The sequence below is a fragment of the Hippopotamus amphibius genome, chromosome 11, assembly GCF_030028045.1.
Source record: "Hippopotamus amphibius kiboko isolate mHipAmp2 chromosome 11, mHipAmp2.hap2, whole genome shotgun sequence".
NCBI classification, from domain to species: Eukaryota; Metazoa; Chordata; class Mammalia; order Artiodactyla; family Hippopotamidae; genus Hippopotamus; species Hippopotamus amphibius.
The window spans coordinates 55,645,563-55,670,056 of record NC_080196.1 but is presented as its reverse complement, the minus strand read 5'-3'; positions in this window follow the sequence as shown (position 1 = coordinate 55,670,056).

Below are 24,494 nucleotides of genomic sequence, written 5' to 3'. Positions count from 1 at the left end.
AATGAGGAGACAGAAGAATATGTTCAAAACAAAAGAATAAGACATAACCTCAGAAAAAGAACTAAAGTAGACATAAGCAGTCTACCTGATAAAAGTTCAAGGTAGTGATCAATGAAGATGCTCACAGCATTCAGAAGAAGAATAAAAGAACTCAGTGAAAATTTCAACAGAGTTAGAAAATACAGAGAAGAACCTGAAGAATACAATAATTGGCATAAAAATACACTAGAAGGAATTAACTGTAGATTAGATGATACAGAGGAATGGATTGGTAAATTGGAAAATAGAATAGTGGAAATCACCCAAGTTGAATGGAGGAAAGCAAAAAGAAAAGAAAAAGAAATTAATGAGGACACTTTGAGAACTCTGAGATAACATTAAGCACACTAATATTCACATTATAGAGGTCCCAGAAGGAAAAATAAAGTGAGAGAAAATGGTAAATTATATGAGGCCATAATAGCTGAAAATTTCCCTAACCTGAGAAAGAAAACAGACATCTAAGTTCAGGAAGCACAGAGAGTCCCAAACAAGATGAACTCAAAGAAGTCCAAACCAAAATAGCATATAATTAAAATCACAAAATTAAAGGAAAACAGAGTCTTAAAAGCAGCAACAGAAAAGCAACTATTTACATATGAGGAAACTCCCATAAGACTGTCAGCTGATGTTTCAGCAGAAAGTTTTCTGGCCAGAAGAGATTAGCATGATACATTCAAAATGCTGAAAGAAAAAAAAAAACCCACAATCAAGAATACTCTACCCAGCAAGGTTATCATTCAGGACTGAAGGAGAGATAAAGAGTTTTACAGACCAGCAAAAGCTAAAGGGTTCATTGCCACTAAACTAGCTTTAAAAGAACTGTTGAAGAGACTTATGTAAGTAGAAAAGAAAAAGCCGCAACTAGAAATATGAAAAATATAAAATAAAAAATCTCACTGGTAAAGGCAAACATACACTAAAGGCAGTAGATAAACCAGTTATAAAGCTGGTAGAAAAGTTAAAAAACAAAAGCAGTAAAACTATTGGTATCCAAAATAAGTAGTTAACGGTTGCACAAAACAAAAGAATTTCAAACTTGTAGTCAAAAACATTCAAAATCAGTAAAAATGTAGGATGGTTGGACTTTGTTGGAACTTAAGAGATCATCAAGCTAAAATAATCATATATATATATATATATATAATATATGCATATATATATGCTGTTATATATGAATATCATGGTAACCAAAAGCCAAAAACCTATAAAAGATACACAAAAAAACACAGGGAAAGGAAACCAAAGATAGAACTAAAAATAGCAATCAAATCATAAGGGAATAGAGCAAAGGAGAAGGAAGGAACAAAAAAGAACAAAAACAAACAAAAATAATGAACAAAATGGCAATAAGTACATATCTATCAATAATTACTTTAAATGGAAATGGACAAATGCTCCAACTGAAACACATAGAGTAGCTGAAAAAATTAAATATATATATATATACACATATGTGCAATCTATAAGAGACTCACTTCAGATCTAAAGAAACACAGAATTTGAAAGTTTGGAGCTGAAAAAAGAGATTTCATGCAAATAGAAAGAAAAAGAAAGCTGAGGTAGCAATACTTACATCAGACAAAACAGAATTTAAAACAGAGACTGCAACAAGAGACAAAGGAGGACATTCCATAATGATAAAGAGATCATTTAACAAGATATAAAAATTGTAAATATATATGCAAACAACATAAGAGCACCTAAATTCATAAAGCAAATGTTAAAAAGGGGGTGGGGGGGATGGGAGAAATTGACAGTAGCAGAATAGCAGTAGGGGACTTTAAAGCCCCACTACCTCAATGGACACATCATCCAGACAGGAAATCAGTAAGGGAACACGGGTCTCAATTAGTATACTATCACAGATGGAATTCATGCATATCTACAGAACATTCCATCTAACAGCAGTAGAATACACATTCTATTCAAGTGACATTCTATTCAATAGATCACATGACAGTCCACAAAACTAGTCTCAATAAGTTTAAGATTGAAACCATATCAAGCATCTTTTCCAACCACAACATTATGAGACTAGCAATCAACTAAAAGCAAAAAACACAAACATGTGGAGTCTAAAAAACATGTTACTAATGGGTCACAGAAGAAATCAAAGAGGAAATCAAAAAATACTTGTAGAAAAATTAAAGCAAAAAGAAAACAATCAAAAATCTAAAGATAGAGCAAGAATAGTTCTAAGAATTTTATAGCAATATAGGCCTACATAAGCAAACAAGAAAAATCTCAAGTAAGCAACTTAATCTTACACTTGAAAAAACTAGAAAAAGAACAAAATTAAAACTCAAAGTTAGTATAAGGAAGGGAATATTAAAGATCACAGCTAAAATAAATAGAGACTAAAAAATAATAGAAAAGATTAATGAAACTAAGAGCTGGTTCTTTGAAAAGATGAACAAAGTTGACAAAACTTTAGCCAGACTCATCACAGAAAAAAAAAAAAAGAAAGCGATGACCTAAGTAAGTAAAATCAGAAATGAAACAGGAGAATCCACAACTAGTACCACAGTAATACAAAAGATCATAAGAAATTACTATGAGCAGTTATATGCCAATAAAATGTACAATCTAGAAGAAATAAAAACATTCCAAGAAACATGCAATCTCTCAAGACTGAATCAGTTAGAAATAGAATATATGAAAACAACAATTACCAATAATGAAATTAAATCAATAATAATAATAATAAAAAACTTCCAACAAACAAGGGTCTAGGAACAGATAGTTTCACAGGCTTATTCCATCAAAACTGAAGACGAGTTAACAACTATCCTTCCCAAATTATTCCAAAGCATTGAAGAGGATGGAATGCTTCCAAACTCATTCTATGAGGCCAGCATGCCCCGACACCAAAACCAGATAAAGACGCCATAAAAAAGAAAAGTTTAGGTCTATATCACTGATAAATATAGCTGTAAAAATACTCAACAAAATATTAGCAAATTGCATTCAATAATACATTAAAAGGATCATATACCATGATCAAGTGGAATTTATCCTAGAGATGCATGAATTATTATCTGCAAATCAATCAATGTGATACATTACACTAACAAACTGAAGAATAAAAATTGTATGATCATCTCAATTCATGTAGAGAAAGCTTTTAACAAACTCCAACGTCTATTTATGATAAAAAACTCTCCAGGAAGTGATTTTAAAGAGAACATATCTCATCATAATAAAAGTCACATATGACAAAATTACAGCAAACATCCTACTCAAAATAAAGCTGAAAGCCTTTCCCCTAAGACCAGGAACCATGCAAAGATGCCCATTCTCACCACTTTTATTCAACATAGTATTGGAAGTCATTGTCACATAAATCATACAAGAAAAAGAAATGAAAGGAATCCAAGTTGGAAAGGAAGATTTAAAACTGTCACTGTTTGCAGATGACATGATACTATACCTGAAAAATCCTAAGGATGCCACCAAAAAACTGTTAGAACTAATAAATCAATTCAGTAAAGTTGCAGTATACAAAATTAATATACAGAAATCTTGCATTTCTATTCATTTGAAACAAACTATTGGAAAGAGAAATTAAGTAAATGTTCCCATTTACAATTGCATCAAAAAGAATAAAATATCTAGCAGTAAAAATTATCAGGGAAGTGAAAGACTGTACTCTGAAAACTATAACATATTGATGAAAGAAATTAAAGATGGCACAAACAGATGAAAGATACACTGTGCTCATGCACTGGAAGAATTGATATTGTTTCTATGACCATACTACCTAAGGAAATTTACAGAATCAGTGCAATCCCTATCAAATGCCAAAACCACTTTTTAGGGAATTAAATAAATAATGCTAAAATTTGTATAGAAACCCAAAATATTATACCTCAAAGAAAAAAGTACAAAGCTGGAGACGTCACGCTCCCTAATTTCAAACTATCCTATAGCTACAGTTATCAAAACAAAATTTGTGTGTCAATGTCACAAAAACAGAAACCTCAATGAATGGAACAAAATAGAGACACCAGAAATAAATCCACACTTATACTGTCAATTAATCTATGAAAAAGGAGGCATGAATATAACATGGGGAAAAGACAGCCTTTCAATGGTGACTTAAAAGCTGTTCTGGTAAGTGCTAAAGAATCAAACTGGACTACTTTCTCACATAATATACAAAAATAAACTCAAAATTGGGCAAATACTTAAATGTAAGATCTGAAACTATAAAACTGCTAGAAATAAACATAGGAGCTTAAGTACTTTGACATTGGTTTTATCAATTTTTTTTTAGAACTTTTATTGAGATACAGTTAACAAACAATAAACTGCATATATTTAGAGTGTACAATTTGGTATTCCAATCTCCCAATTCATTCCCCCCCAACCCTCCCCGCTTTCCCCACTTGGTGTCCATATGTTTGTTCTCTACACTTGTGTCTCTATTTCCACCTTGAAAACCAGTTGATTTGTACCATTTTTTTATAGTCTGCATATATGTGTTAATATATGATATTTGCTTTTCTCTTTCTGACTCACTTCACTCTATATGACAGTCTCCAAGTCCATCCATGTCTCTACAAATGTCCCAGTTTCCTTGCTTTTTACAGCTGAGTAATATTCCATTGTATATACGTACCACATCTTTTTTACCCATTCATCTGTTGATGGACATTTAGGTTGCTTCCATGTCCTGGCTATTGTAAATAGCACTGCAATGAACATTGGAATGCATGTGTCTTTCTGAATTATGGTGTGCTCTGGGTATATGCCCAGTAGTGGGATTGCTGGGTCATATGGCAACTCTATTTTTAGTTTTGCAAGGAACCTCCATACTGTTCTCCATAGTGGCTGTATCAATTTACATTTCCACCAACAGTGCAAGAGCATTCGCTTTTCTCCACACCCTCTCCAGCATTTACTGTTTGTAGATTTTCTGATGATGCCCATTCTGACCAGTGTGAGGTGATACCTCATTGTCATTTTGATTTGCATTTCTCTAATAATTAGTGATGTTGAGCAGCTTTTCATGTGCCTCTTGGCCATCTGTATGTCTTCTTTGGAGAAATGCCTATTTAGGTCTTCTGCCCAGTTTTTGATTGGGTTGTTTGCTTTTTTGATATTGAGCTGGATGAACTGTTTATATATTTTGGAGATTAGTCCTTTGTCTGTTGGTTCATTTGCAAATATTTTCTCCCATTCTGAGGGTTGTCTTTTCATCTTGCTTATAGTTTCCTTTGCTGTGCAATATTTTTTTTATATTTCTCCTCAGGCAAGGGCAACAAAAGCAAAAATAAACAAATGGGACTACATCAAACTATAAAGCTTTAACACCAAAAATGAAACTTCTATACAAAAAGGCAGCTTACTAAATGAGAGAAAACATATACAAATGATATATCTAAGGGCTTGATAGTCAAGATATACAAAAGGATTCATATAACTCAATATCAAAAACCAAACAACTTGATTATAAAATGGGCAGAAACCCTGAATAGACTTTTTTTTTTCCCAAGGAAGGCATACAGAGAGCAACAGATGCATGAAAAGATACTCATCACTAATTATCAGGAAAATGCAAATCAAAACCACCATGAGATACCATCTAATACATGTCAGAATGACTATCATCAAAAGGACAACAAATTAGAAGTGTCAATGAGGTTGTGGAGGACAGAGAATCCTTGTGGACTGTTGGTGGGAATGTAAATTGATGTAGCCACTGTGGAAAACACTATGAAGGTTCCTCAATAAATTAAAAGTAGAACTTCTGTATGATCCAGAAATTTCACTTCTGGGTATTTTTCTGAAGAAATTAAAAACACTAATCAAAAAGATATATGCACTCCCATGTTCATTGCAGCATTGTTTATAATAGCCAAGATACAGAAGTCACCTAAGTGCCCATCAATAGGCAAATAAAGATGTGGTATACACACTGTACTCAGTCACTAAAAAACTGAAATCTTGCCACATGCAACAATATGGATGGACCTGGAGAGTATTATGCTACATTAAATAACTCAAGCAGAGAAAGACAAATATTGTATGATCTCACTTATATGTGAAATAAAATAAATAAAATAAAAAAATGAAAACAGACTCAGATCTCATAACAAACAAGTGGTTGAGGGGCCAGGGAACCAGCTGCAGGGGGCCAGGTAGTAAAACAGGTGAAGCAGATTAAGAAGTACACACCTCCAGTTACAAGATAAATAAGTCATGGTGATGTAATATAGAGATTAAAAAATATGATAAATAATGTTTTAATAACTTTATGGGGCAAATAGTTACTATATCATGGTAATCATTTCATAGCATATGCAAATATTAAATCGGTGTGCATTATACCTGAAACTAACATAACATTATATGTCAACTATATGTCAATAAAAAATTTATATTACTCATGAGAAAATGTCATGGTCTCTGAGATCCAATTATCTGCAAGAGTAGAAGCATTTTCCTTTATCCCGAAAATGAATTGAAAATTCACTTTGACATGTTATCCCATGGATTTTTCAACAGACTGGAAAGATAGGATATTATCTTATTTTACAGATAAGAAAATTGAAACTCACAGAAGTTGGCTTCTTTGTTGAAGTCCTGCAATTAGGAAATTCTAACGCTAAGCTTCGAAATCAAAGTCTTCTCATTTAAGATTTAAGTTCATTCTTATAAACCACTATGAAATTTGCACACGAGGTCATGGTAAATAGGGAATATATGTACAGTGGGAAAACTCCACCATTTTTTAATCTTTCCACTTCTCCTAAAATCCAGTAGTCATACCTATGTATTTAACAAATATTTGTTAATCACCCCACAATACACACACATACACACACACATACAGTCCCTGGGGTCCTCATGAGTATTGGAGTTCTATATTCCACATGGAGCACCCCATGACTCTGGGGGATGGTAGAAAAATATTGAAGGCACTAATGAATTAGATGTCTCTAAAGCATCCAAGAATTAGACCTTTTCAGTTTTAAATTTTCTACAGATGCTTGATGTTACATAACAACATAATCTCTGCTTACATGAAAATATGCATAATGGGTTCTGGTTCAGTAGCTGGATTTGACTGAAAGAGAAGGAATCAATGAATGAAAATTCCACACAAAGCCAGGGATATTTTCACTGAGGCCTCAACAGAAACTGGGCCCGAGGTCTGTATGCTCAGCACACCACAATCATAGGGTCTTCAGACATTGTGGATATTGATGAGTCCTCCAGGGTCAGGACCTCAACCTTGGAAAAATTGCTTGTTCAAATGATCTGCAATCCTGAGGCTGCTGAACGAGACACAGTTCCACCTCTGTGAATCCCCCCCTGAGGTTTACAGGCTGTTCTCAGATGGAAGAGGTGTAGGGATGCTCAGCTTGCAGTCCCCTACATCCCATTTAGATCAGTTCCCAGATGGAAACAGGATCTAAATTATGCTGAATGTTCTAAACATTCGAGGAGTGGGAACAGTTGCAATATTGGTCTCTAAATGTACAAGTTTATGATTTAACTCATCTGGTCCATGCCTTGTGCTTATAAATCTATGTGCTTATCCATACTTGAGTGTCCATGACTTTTAGTCTACATTTTGTATTTCCCAGTATCCGTGCCAAGCTGTGGATAGCAGTAAGCAAGCAAATATAAGATAGACTAGACATGACTGTGTGTCTGAAAAATAGTGTACAAGGATGTCTGCGGAAAGTTAGCAAAACAATAATGTTCATGAAGCTAACATGACTTCAGAATGTAAACATCAGATAAGAGTTTAAACTTTCTATTTTAACTGGAAAAAATAAATATTACCCTAGACATCCCATGTTGGTCTCTAAGAAGGGCCAAAGCAGAAGAAACCATAAAATGCAGGGTGTGTGAATAGGTGTGCTGATGTTGAGCCAAGAGAAATAAAATATAGTGAAGGTATCATAAAGGTATAATCTATGAATTTTCAAAGGAGTTCATGTCTAAGATATGAAGAGGAAAAAAATAAACTATAGGAAAAGGAGATAAGACAGGGAGACTGTTACAGTACTGATGGTCCCAGGTGATTCACATGTATAGGCCCATATAAAAGCATAATCACAGCAGGGAAAAATGGCCCTGGTCATGTGTTATCTATTCTTGACCTTGGTGTTAAGCACACCTGCTGTATGAGAAAAATGAAAGGATAGCTGACAAGTGTAAACATTCTGCAGTGGGAACTAGCATTGTACAGCTAGGCCTGATGACTGCAGTATAGTAGAAGGCAGATTCAAATCTCGATCTAAAATCCTAATTGCTTCCAGTTAATGAGTATCTATGATGTGTCAAGCACTTACATACATTTTCTCACAAAGACTTGCAAGACTCATCTATAAAATAGCGTGATGAATACATCACGCTATTTTATAGATGAGGAAACCAAGTTTCAGAATACCTTGTTCAATAATTGAAAAAGGCAGAGTTCAAATCATGAGCTGTCAGTTGGCAAAGTCTGTACATTTTCCAGCTATGCCAATCTGCCTCTAAGTAAGTGAGAATCCTAGCTAAATGATTAGTGGTGATTTTCTGAAGTTGATGAAAATGGGGATTAAGGGAAAAGAAAAAAATTTATAACAGGAAAGATGCTTATATGTATTAAGGGTGTTGCCAACAGAGCAAGATTAACCCCTGAGAGATAATAATAGAGAACAAAAAGTTTTGGAAAGCTATAATTCTGATGACATAGTGTGACACAAAGTATTCATAATATGAAAGTTTTGCTCTAAAGTACCTAGAAACAGCATCTTCTCAACAAATATAACGAGAAATATGTGCACAAACACTTCAAGAAATGCAACATATATTTCTTCCCCCACTATAATGAAATGATTGGCTAATTCATCCTTTTTAAGATTTTTTAGTATTCTTAGAGAATTATGCATATTTTTAATTTTCTGGAATAAATTTCAATGAAATATGCATAATTTGAACAACATGCTATCTGATCTGAAAATAAAGAAATTACCTGACGTCTGTTGCCAGTTGTACTTTCAACTCATCATTCTCAGGTTTTCTTTTCAGCACTATCTTGCACAAGTAAATTGTCCTGAATTCATGGTTTAAAAATGGCATTTGGGTCCTCCATTTATAGTAGAATGATACATTCTATAGCATGCTAAAATTAGGCTTGAAGGAAGCAAATTTAATAGAGCTAAAGGAAGGCAATTCTATAAAGGGAAACAATGGGAAGAACCCTGATAAAAAGACTGGAGATATAATGTTCCAAAAGGACATGCATGATGAACAGATTTGCTAAGAAAAATGTTAGAATTTAAGTCTAAGAGAAGAGCAGAGGGGGAAAATCACAGAACTAATAATGATAATCTAACATACTCTGCTTCAAACTAGTATGGCCTTGGGAAAGTCATCTTACTTCTTAGAATACCATTTTTGAGACTTAGAGAATAATAGCACTAACAACTCCAAAATCTCAGTGGCTTTAACCACAGTGAATTAGTTGTGAGCTCAACTTCACAGCATGTGAGCCAGGATAACAAAGCAAGAGCTCCATTTGAAACATTACAAATAGGAACCCAGGGCAGGGGAAAAGGAGAATCTGGCAATGCATCTCTGGCTCTTAAACATTCCACATAAAATGACAACATAAACTTTGAACACATTTAATTGGTCCAAATAAATCACATGACCTCACCCATGTTCAGGTATGTGAGGTAATTATAATCTTTTCATGTTGGGAAGAGTCCTGCTAGCGTAAGAGTTGTCTTATAGCATGTGTTTGGGAACTATAGATATAGAGCAGGGAGGAGGCAGTGCTCTGAGTGCCTTCTCATTCAAAAGGAATCCTGGCACCAGCTACCATCTCTGTCAGAAAGTAGAGTTATCTGCTAGAGGCCTTTTGAAAATAGATTGGTTTCACTTCATTAATGCCTCTTGACTTTAGCAATGTAGCACAAAACAGCCAAAACAATTGAATAGTTTAATTCATTAATGCCTATTTTTGCCACACACAAAAATAGAGCCCAGTCATAATAAGACATGGATTTGTCCATGTTTTCATATGGAAGACAGAAGGATGTTGCAGCACTGTGCCAAGATGTCAGGGAAGTCAATACCTCTACATGTGTTAGAGGGTAGTGAAAAACTGCCCCCTTATCTCTTGGAGTTTGAGGAGAAAGGGATGAGGTAGGACAGTTCCTCAAATTAATTTTTAATATTATTATTGGTAGTATCAGAAATCATAATCTTATATCTGGAACTTTTATATATTTACATTATTATCACATGATCTTATAGGAAACAGAATGAGACAGAAGTCACTTTCTTTAGAACTCTTAGAGATGCTAAACTACATGCTCATTTGATTAACGTGTGTTAATGCCCAAAGAAACAATACACTTCATACAGACTGAAAATAAAGAACTGAGACATCGATTTTGGTACAAAGAGGATGTAAGGAAGGGAATTGTATGATTTAATAGCAACCATTCATCAAGATATACTGTCACTGCACCATTCCAAATTTATAACCAATCCTGAAAAAATACATATGGCATGAAATTTAATTTTCAGTTTCAACTTTTCTTTCCACCTGCCTAAAATTAAAGATGCAAATTTAAGGAGAAAAATCATTTTTTTTAACAGTCTACTGAGATTAAGCCTTGTGGGGGAAAACAAAAATAAATAAAATAAAACCATCTATCTGAAACTCTGTATCTGTTTCCCTGATTTTTTTGGTTAAAGATCAGAACCAAAGGAATAGGGAAACAACTTTCAATTTTCTCAGTACATACAGAAAAATATACAAATGGCTTAGCATATCATTCATAGCCTTCCAAAAATCTAATCAAAGCATACATTTTAACTCTAGGTCTCTAAACACTTGTGCTCCAATCACAATGGATTGCTTGATAATTTTTGACAAGCCACACACTTGCTTTTGTTTTATTCATATCTTTCCTTGTATAAATGCCTATTGATATTAAATTTTTAAATTTAACTTTAAGTTACTTCTGCAACACCAGATTACTTGTTATAAATTCTCTCTCCATTCCCTATGGTCCCATCTTACTTTATATCAATTTTATAACATGTAACACATCCTGCCCTGCATCTTAAGTCTTGTACATATGTCTATTTTTTTGTGGAAGCCTTGAGGGCCAAAAACATGTTTTATTTTATCTCAATCACATCAGTTACAATTTTATAAGCTTTTTTTCTGCCTAATACTTTTTTTAATTTGAAATAGATTTCCATTGCTCATCCAGCATACCAGTTGCATCCAAAGTATCCTGCCATTACACAAATTATACTCACTACTATAGAAATATCCTGGATCTTTTTAAAATCAGACTATTTAGATCTAGGTAACAGCAATTTCAAAATCTCAGAGCACTAGTTTAGCTTCTCAGAGATAGGAATTTTGATGACACATGATGTCACTAATTATGGCAAATATTTAACTTGTGGCCAGTGCTTTAATGTTGGGAGAACCCATTGAGGTCATGTGACCCACTCTCCCAGCGTTACAGGTAACAGGAGCCTACCCAGCACAAAGCCGAGCTCCACTTACCCTGGGATTTAGGGATGCATGGAAAAAATGTAGAGGTCTTACAAGGGTTCTGCCGGGGTTCTTTCTACATAATACCATAAAATCATATGGGAGACCAACAACCCAAAGCAGGAGAAATCTAAGGGTAGTGTGTCAGGTATATGAGAAGTACAGGAAGATTGTTAGTACCACAAAGTAGAACTCAGCTTACTTTCTACTGCCATAGCTTTAAGCTCACCCTTGACCAATGCCATATATAATTTATTGCCACAGCCAAATAACAGAGTGGAAAGTGGAATTATTCTGAAAAGAACTGTCTTCAATTGGCAGCATTAGAGGGAGAATCTCTAGGACTTCCATAATTGGCACAAAGTTAGCCAATGGGGAAATCTCCCCATTTCTATGGAAGAGAGGTTTGCAATGTGACCTCGGGGCCCTGGAAAATAGCACACTGCTTGCATTGGAAATGCTGGTGGTCCAGCATTTGGTAGCTGGACCAAGGTAGCATATTGAGGAAACCAATGAGATGACTGGCTCCTGTCATCTGCTATGGGAGAGCAGAAAATATGAATTTTCTTCTAGAGAATTCTAGGGAATCCCGCTTTCTAGGTCTATTTTCTTTCACTCCATAGACTCCAGAACTGCCACAGAGATGAAAGGATTTTGACTAAGGAGACACAACTCATAAATATTGAGCACAATTTCAGAAAGTTTGCTTTTAACATTGGTGGACCTGCTTTGTTTCATTCATACTTCTATATAACAAACATTGATTAAGTACTCAGAATGTATGACACTATTCAAGCACCTGGGAATGGATGCTTATGTGTGAGAGACAGAAATTTTAATGACTACAAGATTTGGGGAGTAAATAACTGCAAGAGTGGAGTGGACATTTACTGGGAAGTAGAAGACTATGGTAGGAGGTTTTCAGCTGATAGGGAGCTGCTTCAACATGAATTCTGTTTTGGGTGTACTAAATTTGAGATGCCAATTTAACATATAAGTGGAATTCCTATATAATACAGACAGAAAGAAATGCCATATGAAAAAAGAACCCTTTATTCTTCAGAAAACAAGAAGGATATTCTCCACAACTCACAAGGATATACTTTAAAATATATTTTCTGTAGCATGCTATTGAGGAATGAATATGAAATTAAAAAAAATTAGGCTCAAATCTTTGGACAGGTTATGTAATGTCTCTTATCCTCAGTGTCCTTATCTGTAAAATGGACTCAAAATTAACTTTCCTAAATAATTCATATGGCCTTTCTGAAGATTTGATGAGTTAAAATATATCAAAGTACTTTATAAGCTCTAAATCAGTGTTTCCTAAAAGTTGCTGGCAATAAGAACTGCCTGTTAAAATTTCATTTAGGGTTTGCTTTGTTGTTTATTTGTATTTTTTTTTACACATAATATGGTCCTATCAGAAGTCTACTGAGACAGAAACTTCAAGAGTAGGGCTTGTTAATCTATCTTTCTTAAAATTCAAGGTTCCCAGCTTTCTAACTTAAAGATGTTCTATCTTAAGACTCCTTGCTCCAAATCTATCAAATAAGCATTCCATATTTAAAAATTTTTATTCCCTTATATAAACAGCTCTGTGGATTCAAGTCAGCACCAAATACAATTTGACACACAAAACTTGGTTTTGTTCAGAATTTTCCAATTGGTAGTTCCATTGGTGTAGTGTAAGCCCTAACTTTTCTTTTTGTAGTGTAAATGCTGAGGCGTCCACTTCAGTAAACACATTGTCAGCCACACAACTAGATAAACAGCTAGGCTGCCCAACACCACCTCCTCCTTGTTGTAGAGATCTTGGTTGATTTCAATAACTGACCATTTGGGCCACTTGTTTTTTCTCTTCCTGCACTTTAAATACCTGCTCTTATGCTTTTTGTTTGTTTATTAATTAAATGTTGTTGATTTACAATATAATATTAGTTTCAGATGTGCAGAATAGTAATTCAGTATTTTTACAGATTACATTCCATTAAAAGTTATTGTAAGATAATGGCTACAAGTCCATTCTCTACATCTGTGGGGCTGGGGTGGGGGGCAGGGGGTGAAGGGGAAGATGGGATGAAGTGAGAGAGTAGCATAGACATATATACACTACCAAATGTAAAATAGATAGCTAGTGGGAAGTTGTTGTATAACAAGGGGAGATCAACTCGATGATGGGTGATGCTTTAGAAGACCAGGATAGGGAGGGTGGGAGGGAGTTGCGGGAGGGAGGGGATACGGGGATATATGTATAAATACAGCTGATTCACTTTGGTGTATCTCAAAAACTGGTACAAGAGTGTAAAGCAATTATATTCCAATAAAGAGCTTAAAAAAAAGGATAATGGCTACAATTCCCTGTGCTATACAACATATCCTTGTTGCTTATATTTTATACATAGTAGTTTGTATCTCTTAATATCACAGGGCTGGTCCAGCCAAAACATTGGTTATCCATAGGCTGAGACTGGCACAAAACAATGAAATAACACAGCTCTATAACAATTCTAATGCCAAACTAAGAGGGAAATTTTGAAAAATATAAAGTTTATCTTTAGAATCTACCATTCTCTTGAGCACCATTCCTTTTTATTTGCCATCTTAAACACTCACAAATAGGAGCTAAGGTTGTCTTGTCCAAGTTATGAGACTGATTTACACTCATTTTCCTCAATTTTTCATATATTGATGTAATATGCCTCTTAAATATCTTAAGTAATGTTAAGTAATATATCAGCATATTCCAAAAGGGACATTTCAAAGAGGTAATATTGAAGCTTAAAGAATGAATAGTACAAACAGAAGCATTTACAGCTGTATGTCTATTTAAGGAAAGGCACTATTTCTGTAGAACTTGGTGTACCAGTGTGTTTAGAAGGTATCTCTTTTACCTGCAGGGAAGATTGATCTCAAGCAGCCTGCAAGAAGCTACTGAGGGAACATGGCAGCAGCTGAGGTCCCAAGTCAGTCTCTGAAGAAGTCAACTGATTTTTCTACTTATCATCTGATGTGTGTGAGGGTGATGATTAAGCACTTGGGGAAGAGCTACTACTGAAAGAAAAAAAATTGATACAGATCAAATTATGTCACGGTTTTAACATTGTTTGAAATTTCTCTCCTGTCATTTATATCCAGACTGTCCTTCCTGAAAAACATGGGTAAATTGAATTGTCCAGAGTTGTTAAATGACTAAATGATATCACAATAGGACTAGATTATCCTGGGTTGTACAGAAGTATAGAACTTTAAACAATTAGAATAAAGTTGCTTTCCCCATGTTAGGACTAAAGCATACACTGGAACCTTGATATCCTAACTGCCAGTCCTATCTCAGTGAAGCACTGTTTTAGACTGCCGGTTTATAATTTTTTCAGTGCACATTTTCTATAATTAACATGGTGAAATTACAAACATAATTTTTTTTCATATTTTATAGCAAATTCATTATCACTTTCAAGCAAAAATCTGGTCTATAGTTCTTGGAATGACTAGTTTTTGTTATTTCAGAAGTGAAAAAGCCAAATTAGCATGATATTTGCATATTCTTTTTTATTTTACTAAAATTTTTATTACATATACCAGTAATAGTGAAATGCTTCTTACCAGTTTCTTCCCACAAAGATATGTCTTCAGAAAGAGGTTATAATGTTTACAACTATCTCTCTCTGGACAAACATGACTGTCACTGTGGCTGGATTTGGGGAGTAATTAAACAAACTCTGTTGCCCACATACTTCAAAGAAAAGAACACATAGAATAAGAAAAGTCTTGATATTAATATGGCAGTTCTTTATTGAATATAAAATATCATTTCAGTAAGCATTAGGGGAATACATTTCTCGCTCTCTCTCTCACACACTTTCTCTCCACCTATTCTGGGCTGCATTGTGCCTCCCCTCCCCAAAATGTATATGCTGAGGTCCTAGCCTCCGGGATCTCTGAATATGACCATATTTAGAGATAGGGCCTTCAAGTAGCTGATTTAGGTAAATGAGGTTATATGGCTATATAATTCAATATGACTAATGTCTTCATAAGAAGAGATGAGAAACAGAACACACACAGTGAAGACCAAGTGAGGACACTGGAAGAAGACAGCTGTCTACAAGCCAAGGAGAGATGCTTTAGAAGAAATCAACCCTGAGGATACCTCTAGCCTCCAAAAGTATGAAAAAAGATGAATATCTGTTGTTTAAGGCACCCAATTTGTGGTATTTATTACAGCAGCCCTGGCAAACTAACATATATCCATCTTTGAAAAAATATTCCTCAACATGCAAATCTATGTATTTTCACTGTATAACTCTTTAAGTTGCATTGTTTGCTTCTATTATAATTATTTGAATAAAATTATATATTAAAATAATGATACTAAATAATGTTCATCTTTACAAATACTCCAGCCTTAGTTTAATTTCTTTTATGGCTTTTGAAACTTAATAGAGTTGAAAATTTTACTTTTGCTTCTAATAACATGTTTGATACTTAAGTGTATGCAAAGCACCCAGGATTTTCATGTGTATATTAATATGCATGAATGAACACAGAGCTGCATAACATAATAAACTAGGTTACCCAAAAAAAAGTGGTTTCAATTACTGCTAAACAAAACATTTTTCTAATTTTATTTTTTATAAAAAGCATTTTTCATGCAGTTGGTATTGTCTACTTGTCCCTGGTACCCCATCTAATCTCCACATCATTCATGCCATGTCCCCATCATGAATGGTTTGGAATTTTCCTAACTCAAAATAATTTTTATCTGTTTTCTGGCTGTTTTTGATCTATCCTATCTGAAGTGCTGTCTCCCTCCAACCCTAACATTTTTTTCCATTCCTAATTGCCTCCATTGATAACAGACAAAAGTTAATCTCTGATAAATTGCCAAACTCACACACACAAAAAGTCATTCCTACAATCTTCATGGATTTGTTGTAAGGATTAAATATTAAAATAGATATAACAACATATTGTAAAATATAACTGTAAGTTTCTAGGAGCAGTTAAACTACTAACAGATATCAATATCTATTTTAAAAGCCTTGCAGTTTAAATTACTGATTTTTTCTTTTGCTTTTTTGTATACAAAAAAATTCAGTACAGATTTTCTGAAAAACTATCACCATACAAAATTAATCACTCTCCCCAATATCCTATCTGGACATTTTGCTAGGGAGGAATTATTACCAGTCCTTTTTTAGAGGAAACAATTGAGACAGAAACATTTAAAAAGAAACAATCCTCACACATCAGGGTTAGGTAAGAGATGAAGTCAAAATTCAAACAAGGGAGACTAAATATGAATCTCACTTTTTTTTTAAATCCATTAACACAGAGGGACAATGAAAATACCATTTTATGTGAGAGAGAAGTTGACTTAATAAAGCAACTTAATCAACTCATATTTTACCAACACAAAATCAAGAACTATGGAATTTTACTTACCAGAGACTAAAAAGAAATGTTTCCCTAAGCTAGGGAAAATAGTTCCCAGTACATAGATAACCAAGTCCATCAATTTTCTCTTAAGCCATGACTTGGCCTCATAATCCACCTCCACACAATTTTCCATACAGTCACAACCACTGGATTGCTATTCAAGACGATGTTAAGTTGTCATTTCTGTATCAAACTTTCAAACGAGTAGTTCTTAAAACATTTTTTTAAATTTATTTTTAATTTTTTTATTTTTGGCTATGTTGGGTCTTCATTGCTGCGCATGGGCTTTCTCTAGTTGTGGCTAGCGGGGGCTACTCTTTGTTGCGGTGTGCAGGCTTCTCAGTGTGGTGGCTTTTTTTGTTGCAGAGCACAGGCTTTAGGCATGCAGGCTTCAGTGGTTGTGGCACATGGGCTTAGTTGCTCCACGGCATGTGGGATCTTCCTGGACCAGGGCTCAAACCCATGTCCCCTTCATTGGCAGGTAGATTCTTAATGACTGTGCCACCAGGGAAGCCGCTAGTTCTCTTTCCACTTTTAGTGGAAAACTCACACATAGGTTTTAGCACTATTAAATAAAAATTATTCTGATGTTTGTTAAACATAACAAGAAAGACTTCAAAACTACTGCAATAGGTGAGGGAGAGAGAGAACTCAACTCAGAATGTGGCAAAGATAACTGGGGATTTATAATCAATCAAAAGAGTTAGGGGTCAAGTGGATGGAATATTACTGAGGGGAACTTCATTAGATATCAAGGGTAGAGAGATTCTTGGTTAACTGGCTTAACAGAATTTTCACTAAAGGCAGGCCAAGGACTTAGATATCAAGGGTGGGCTGGGGGATAAGAAACTTGATCAGATATCAAGAGTGGGGGAGGATTCTTGATAAATCAGCTTAGTTGGATTCTTTGCTAAAACTGGTCTTGACAGGCTAAAGTCAAGGCCTAGAAAAAGAAGAGGGCTCATAGGGGCCTGATTAAAATTGGTCAAGGGGGAAATTTTTGTTACTATTTGCTTGTTATGTAATCTGTGTTAAAGAAACAAAAACCAGAACAAACCTGAGGAGTTAATTCAACCATAATTTCCTAGTATTTTCAGTATTTACCATAGGTCTGACATTATTATAAGAACTGGGAGTGAAAGAAGCAAAACACATGGTTCTGTGCCAGTTAAAACAGGTCAGTGTGATGCTACACACACTGTAGGGACTTTGTATTCAGGAGGCCCTAAATTCCATCCCATCTTCAACTGTGTAGTTTTAAATGAGATAAAAATCTGAAATTTATCATCAGTAGAACCAGAGGAATATTACTTACATTTTGGGTTGTGTTGCACATTAAATGAGATGATATAAATTTAAAAATGCATTATGTTATTAAATTTTAAATTTCAATCCAATAAATGTTTGAGTTGCCTTCTACCATGAAAAGATATTGAGGATACAGTAATGCCTATTACAGAAGGATTCCCCATCAAAAGGGAATATAAACTTTAGACAAGTAATTCCAAGGTGGTGGTTGTTAGTACTAGAGGTAATAGAACTGTAGCATCACTGGCATCACCAATATTACTGCCACCTAGGCCAAGGGAGCAATTTGAGGTTGAGAACTAAAACTATTTTGCAAATGTCATTTGTCTTTATGGATTTTCCATTGAATTTATAAGTGACCTACCAAAGTAACAGAGACTGAAGCAATATATTCAGGGTGCTTTTGCTTTCTCTGTCTGAGCCACTTGGACATTTGAGGTGCAGACCTGGACATCTGCTTGCTGGCTGTGATTTCCCAATTACTCTCTACATGACTTTGCAAAGGTCACCTAAGTAGGTCCTTTGGTAATTCCATGCTCTTAGAATCTTTTGCTTAGATGAACTACAGCATTTCAGTGTGCCTTGCAACCTCAACATTAGAACTTCAAATCATCCACAGTAAGTTTTCAAGTCAAATTCATATCTTAGTTGCTTTTATTCTTATATTTGTCCAACGTTTTATTTTATATTGTAGTATAGTTGGTTAACAATGTTGTGTTAGTTTCACCTGTACAACAAAGTTATTCAGTTATCTATACTTTTTCAAATTATTTGCCCGTTTAGGTTGTTACATAATATTAAGCAGAGTTCCCTGTGCTATATGATAGGTCCTTATTGGTTATCCATTTTATATATAGCAGTGTGTATATGCCAGTCCCAAACTCCCTAATTCTCACTTCCCCCCACCCTTGCTCCCTGATAACCATAGTTTGTTCTCAAAGTCTATGAGTCTATTTTGGAAATAAAGTTCATTTGTATCATTTCTTTTTAGATTTTGCATATAGGTGATATCATATGATAATTCTCTTTCTCAATACACAGAAATCTGTTGCATTTCTATACACTAAAAATGAAAGATTAGGAAAAGAAATTCAAGAAATGATCCCACTTACCATCCCATCAAAAAGAGTAAAATACCTAGGAATAAACCTACCTAAGGAGACAGAAGACCTGTACTCTTAAAACTCTAAGATGCTGATGGAAGAAATCCAAGATGACACAAACAGATGGAGAGATATACCATGTTCTTGGATTAGAAGAATCAGCATTGTTAAAATGACTATACTGTCCAAGGCAATCTACAGATTCAATGCAATCCCTATCAAATTACCAATGGTATTCTTCACAGAACTAGGACAACAATTCTTAAAATTTGTATGGGGACACAAAAGACCCTGAATAGCCAAAGCAATCTTGAGAAAGAAAAATGGAGCTGGAGGAATCATGCTCCCTAACTTCAGATCATATTACAAAGCTACAGTCATCAAAACAGTATGATACTGACACAAAAATAAACACATATAAACACATAGATCAATGGAACAGGATAGAAAGCCCAGAAATAAACCCACACACCTGTGGTCAATTATTCTATGACAAAGAAAGCAAGACTATACAATGGTGGAAGGACAGTCTCCTCAAATAGCAGTGCTGGGAAAACTGGACAGCTGCATGTGAAAAAAATGAAACTAGAACATTCTTCAACACCATACACAAAAATAAGCTCAAAGTGGATTAAAGACCTAAATGTAAGATTGGATATTATAAAACTCCTAGAGGAGAACACAGGCAGAACACTCTCTGACAAAAATCACAGCAAGATCTTTTTCAATTCATCTCCCAGAGTAATGGAATAAAAACAAAAATAAATAAATGGGACCTAATTAAACTCAAAAGCTTTTCAACAACAAAGAAAACTATAAACAAAATGAAAAGAAAACCTACAATGGGAGAAAATATCCACAAATGATGTGACTGACAAGGGATTAGCCTCCAAAATTTACAAACAGCTCATGCAGCTTCATATCATCAAAACAAACAATACAATCAAAAAATGGGCAGAAGACCTAAATAGATATTTCTCTTAGCTATTTTAAAATTATATTTCCTTGGCCTCAGATGACATTCTATCAAGGAATACAGAATCACTTTAGTACTAGCTTAATACTAGAAGCCGGGAGTATAAATTCAATTCTAAGAAACAAACAGTGAAACACAGTTCACCCCAAAACCAATTTGAAAACGTTTGGGATGCCTATTGCATGTATAGTGCACTGAACATCTATATCTGCTAATATATTATAAATTACAGTAGCTCCCCTCCCCTTATCTGCAGTTTCACTTTCCTCAGTTTGTTATCCTCAGTCAACCACTGAAAATATTTCAACCAGTCTGAAAATATTAAATGGAAAACTCCAGAAATAAACAATTTACAAGTTTTAAAGTGTGCCCTGTGCTGAGCGACATGATGTAACCTCACACAATCAAGCTTCATCCTGCCTAGCATTCCTAACACCTGACATCATCCATTCTTGACATCCAACCACTGACATGGTCATAGCTCATGGATCCAGGACCACCCAAAGCAGGTGATCCTCCTTCTGAAATATCTTCAGAAGGTCAATAGTAGCTGTCATTCATCTCACTTCACCTTATTGCTTAGGCATTTTATCACATCTTCACAAGAAAAAGGGTGAGTACAGTAAAATAAGATCATTCAGATGAGAAGGAGATCACATTCAGATAACTTTTATTACAATATATTGTTATAATTGTTTTATTTTATTATTAATTATTGTTATTAATCTTGTACTGTGCTTAATTTATGAGTTATTATCATAGGTAGGCATTCATAGGCAAAAAACATAGTATATATAGACTTCAGCATCCACTGGGTGTCTTAGAAAGTATTCCCTGGGGGCAAAGGGGACTACTATACTTCAAAATAGCAAAAAAATCATTTTACATCTTTGAAACAACTTTTTCTACTGCTATTCTTGAACAATTGTGGTTTTCACAATGCTTTCCCATTTAATCATCACTTAAATTTGATTTAATTAAGGAAATATTTATTGTTTCCTATGCGCAACCTAGGTATTAGTGAAAATGTAAAAATCAATAAAACACACATTTTTTATTTATGATGGCCTTATATTACAATGGGAGAGTAAACACATCTTCCCAAATAACCATTTAAAAGTAATGCTGTAAGAGAGTACTACACAGCTGTAAAAATGAATAAGGACTATATATGAGCTGGAGAATGATGTCCATGAAATATTGTATAGAATTCTTTTGTTCACCTGATACAAAGAAAAATGTGAATATATGTACATATTTGTTTACATTAAAAATTAGAAGAATTAACCCAAAATTTAAAAGTCATTGTGCATCGGAGAGGAGAGAATAGTTGAGTGTAGAAATAGATGGGCTTTTGTTTACATACTTTGCTTCATAAATTTGTCTTTATAAAATGTAATGTTTCATATAACTAAAAAGCAAAATTAAATTCAAAAATCAATTTCTTAGAATAGAAATAGAAGCAAATAAAAAATCTGCTTAAATGAATGAGTTGGTGGCATAATTACACAGAAACTGTCACAAAAGACTTTAAAAAGCAGTAATCTAACTATACATTCCTGGGGAAATGTACATTAAGAAAAATAGAACTGTTCCCAACACATACAAAATATTATTAATTTTTCAGAAAAATATTGCTGGTAATAATGTCAGTATTGTTATTTCTTTTTCTTAAAAAATAGTTATAAATGGTTTCTATCTTACACATTTTTCCATAAGGGCTTTATTGAGGTATAATTTGCATATAATAAACTGTACACACTTAAAGTGTACAATTTGAAAATTTTTGATACGTTGTATATACCCATGGAAACATCATCACAATCAAGAAAATGAACATATCCATCACCCCCCAAAGTTCCTAGTATTCCCTTTTAATCTCTCTCACTCACACATGTCCAGACTCCCTCCACCAATCCCAAGCAAACACTCCAGGGGAAAATAACTAGCTTCCTTCACTCAGCATAATTATTAAAAGGCTCATATAAGCTGTTGCATGTATCAATTGTTCATTCATTTTTATTGTTAAGTAGTAGTCTATTCTTTGGATACAACACAATTTATTTATCCATTCACCTATTGTTGAACAGTTAGGTTGAATCCAGTTGTGGCTATTATAATAAAAGCTTCTATGAAAATTACTGTATGAGTCTTTGTGCAAAACATGCTTTCTCTTCTCATGGGTAAATACTTATAAGTGGAATGACTGAGTCACTTGGTAGTTGTATATTTAACTTTTTAAGAAACTGACTACTTGTTTCCCAACACAATTGTACATTCTATAGTCCCACCAGCAGTGTAGAAGAGATCTAATTTCTCCAAATCCTCCCCAGCACTTGGCATGTTCAAACTTTTTTTATTTTAATCACTCTAATAAGGTACGCAGTAGTATCTGATTGTGGTTTTAATTAGCATTTCCCTAATGACTAATTCCCTTGGAAAAATCTCTTCAGTATCTCTGGTTGCTTTTGGCAAGTGGGCCTAAAATATATTTGGACTCTGAAATGTAATGCCAAGACTAACTCTTTTAACATACCTGTGCACACTCTTAATATGATTAATATGATTTAAAACAAAAATACAATGGCAGCAGATTTTGGTTGCATTCCATTTACAAGTTTCTTTTTCCCAGTGTGATGACACAGAACACATCCACATACACCAGTGCTGTAAAACGTGGCTGGTCCTCCCTGTGGTGGACCCCACAGTTCCCATTACCTGAACTGGTGTCTGATGGAAACACTGCAGATGTCCTGGGGTTTTTTTTTTTTTTTGGTTTTTTTCCCTACTTCTTTAAGAAGAAATAAAAACTTCCATTTCAACTCTATTTTACTAAATAAATCTATCCAATACAAAAAAATAGGAAAAATTTAAAAAGAAAATAAAATAATAATATAAAATAGGTAATGAAAGAGACTAAAGTGAGAAAGAAGATCATAAAAGAAAATAAAAGGAAGAGTAAGTTAAAAGTTGTGATGAAAAATGGTGAAAATGGTAATAAAGTATGGAAAAATGAACACAATATAGAAAGGAGGAGTCAGAGAATGTGGGCATGAGCCATTTCAAGAATCTAACAAAGCCAGTTGGTGAGGATCCCTGGAGTAGAGTGGCCTGGCATAGAGAGAAGAGTGAGGTATGCAAAGAAAACTTTTCACATACCATCCATGTGTACTTAAGTCAACTGCCAAAAGTTCCTTGAGCCTCAGTTTTTGCTTCTGGATAGGGATAATATCTGTCCCAGATGAGTGGTATGAGGATTAAGCAAAATACAACAAGATACATGGAAGATCTTGATGCCAAATCATTATGTTCCTTAATCTATGCCAGATGATCTACTAGGGAAACTTGAGAGCTTAGAAAGAAATAATAGAATCCACTAACAGAAAACTTTGAGTTGAAATGGGTTGGGCAAAAGCAGCCATTTATTCATGTCCTATAACATGATCTTACAAACATCATAGAGAGCTGGCACGAAAGAACAGACACCATCTCATACACCATGCTTCCTTCCAAACCACTTCTATTAAGTTACAACATCAGAACAAATCAGTTACTGAGTTACACAGTTCTTCAAATATGGATACCTCCCCATTAGGGTGGTTAGATTGGCTAATAAGACAAACAATTAATTTACATGTTTAATACAATGCAGAATTTGTAACAGACTTCAAGATATTCACACTGATATTGTAATACAATATAAAACAGTACAATTTTTAGAAGATGATGAGGTCACTATGCCCCTGCCTGTTGACACTCCTTTCTAGCTTTTCTTCTTTCTTTTCTTAACGGCAGTTGCAAATAGTACTCAACTTTTCACACTGAAAAACACTTTAAATTTTAAAAACTAAAAACTATTTACAAATTAGTTATTGTAAATTTATAATTATTTGTCCTTGGTTTTGTTGTTCCCCTTAAAAAAAAACACCCTCCTCCAACAACCATGCTTTGCTTGGTACCATCATCAACTTCTGGCAGCTGTGAAGGATACTTAGGGTTGACTTCTTACAATGTTTCAGACCGCCAAAATATATTATATTCCTTGGCCCATAATACCAAATATACAAACATAGAAAGGCCATATGACTTCCCC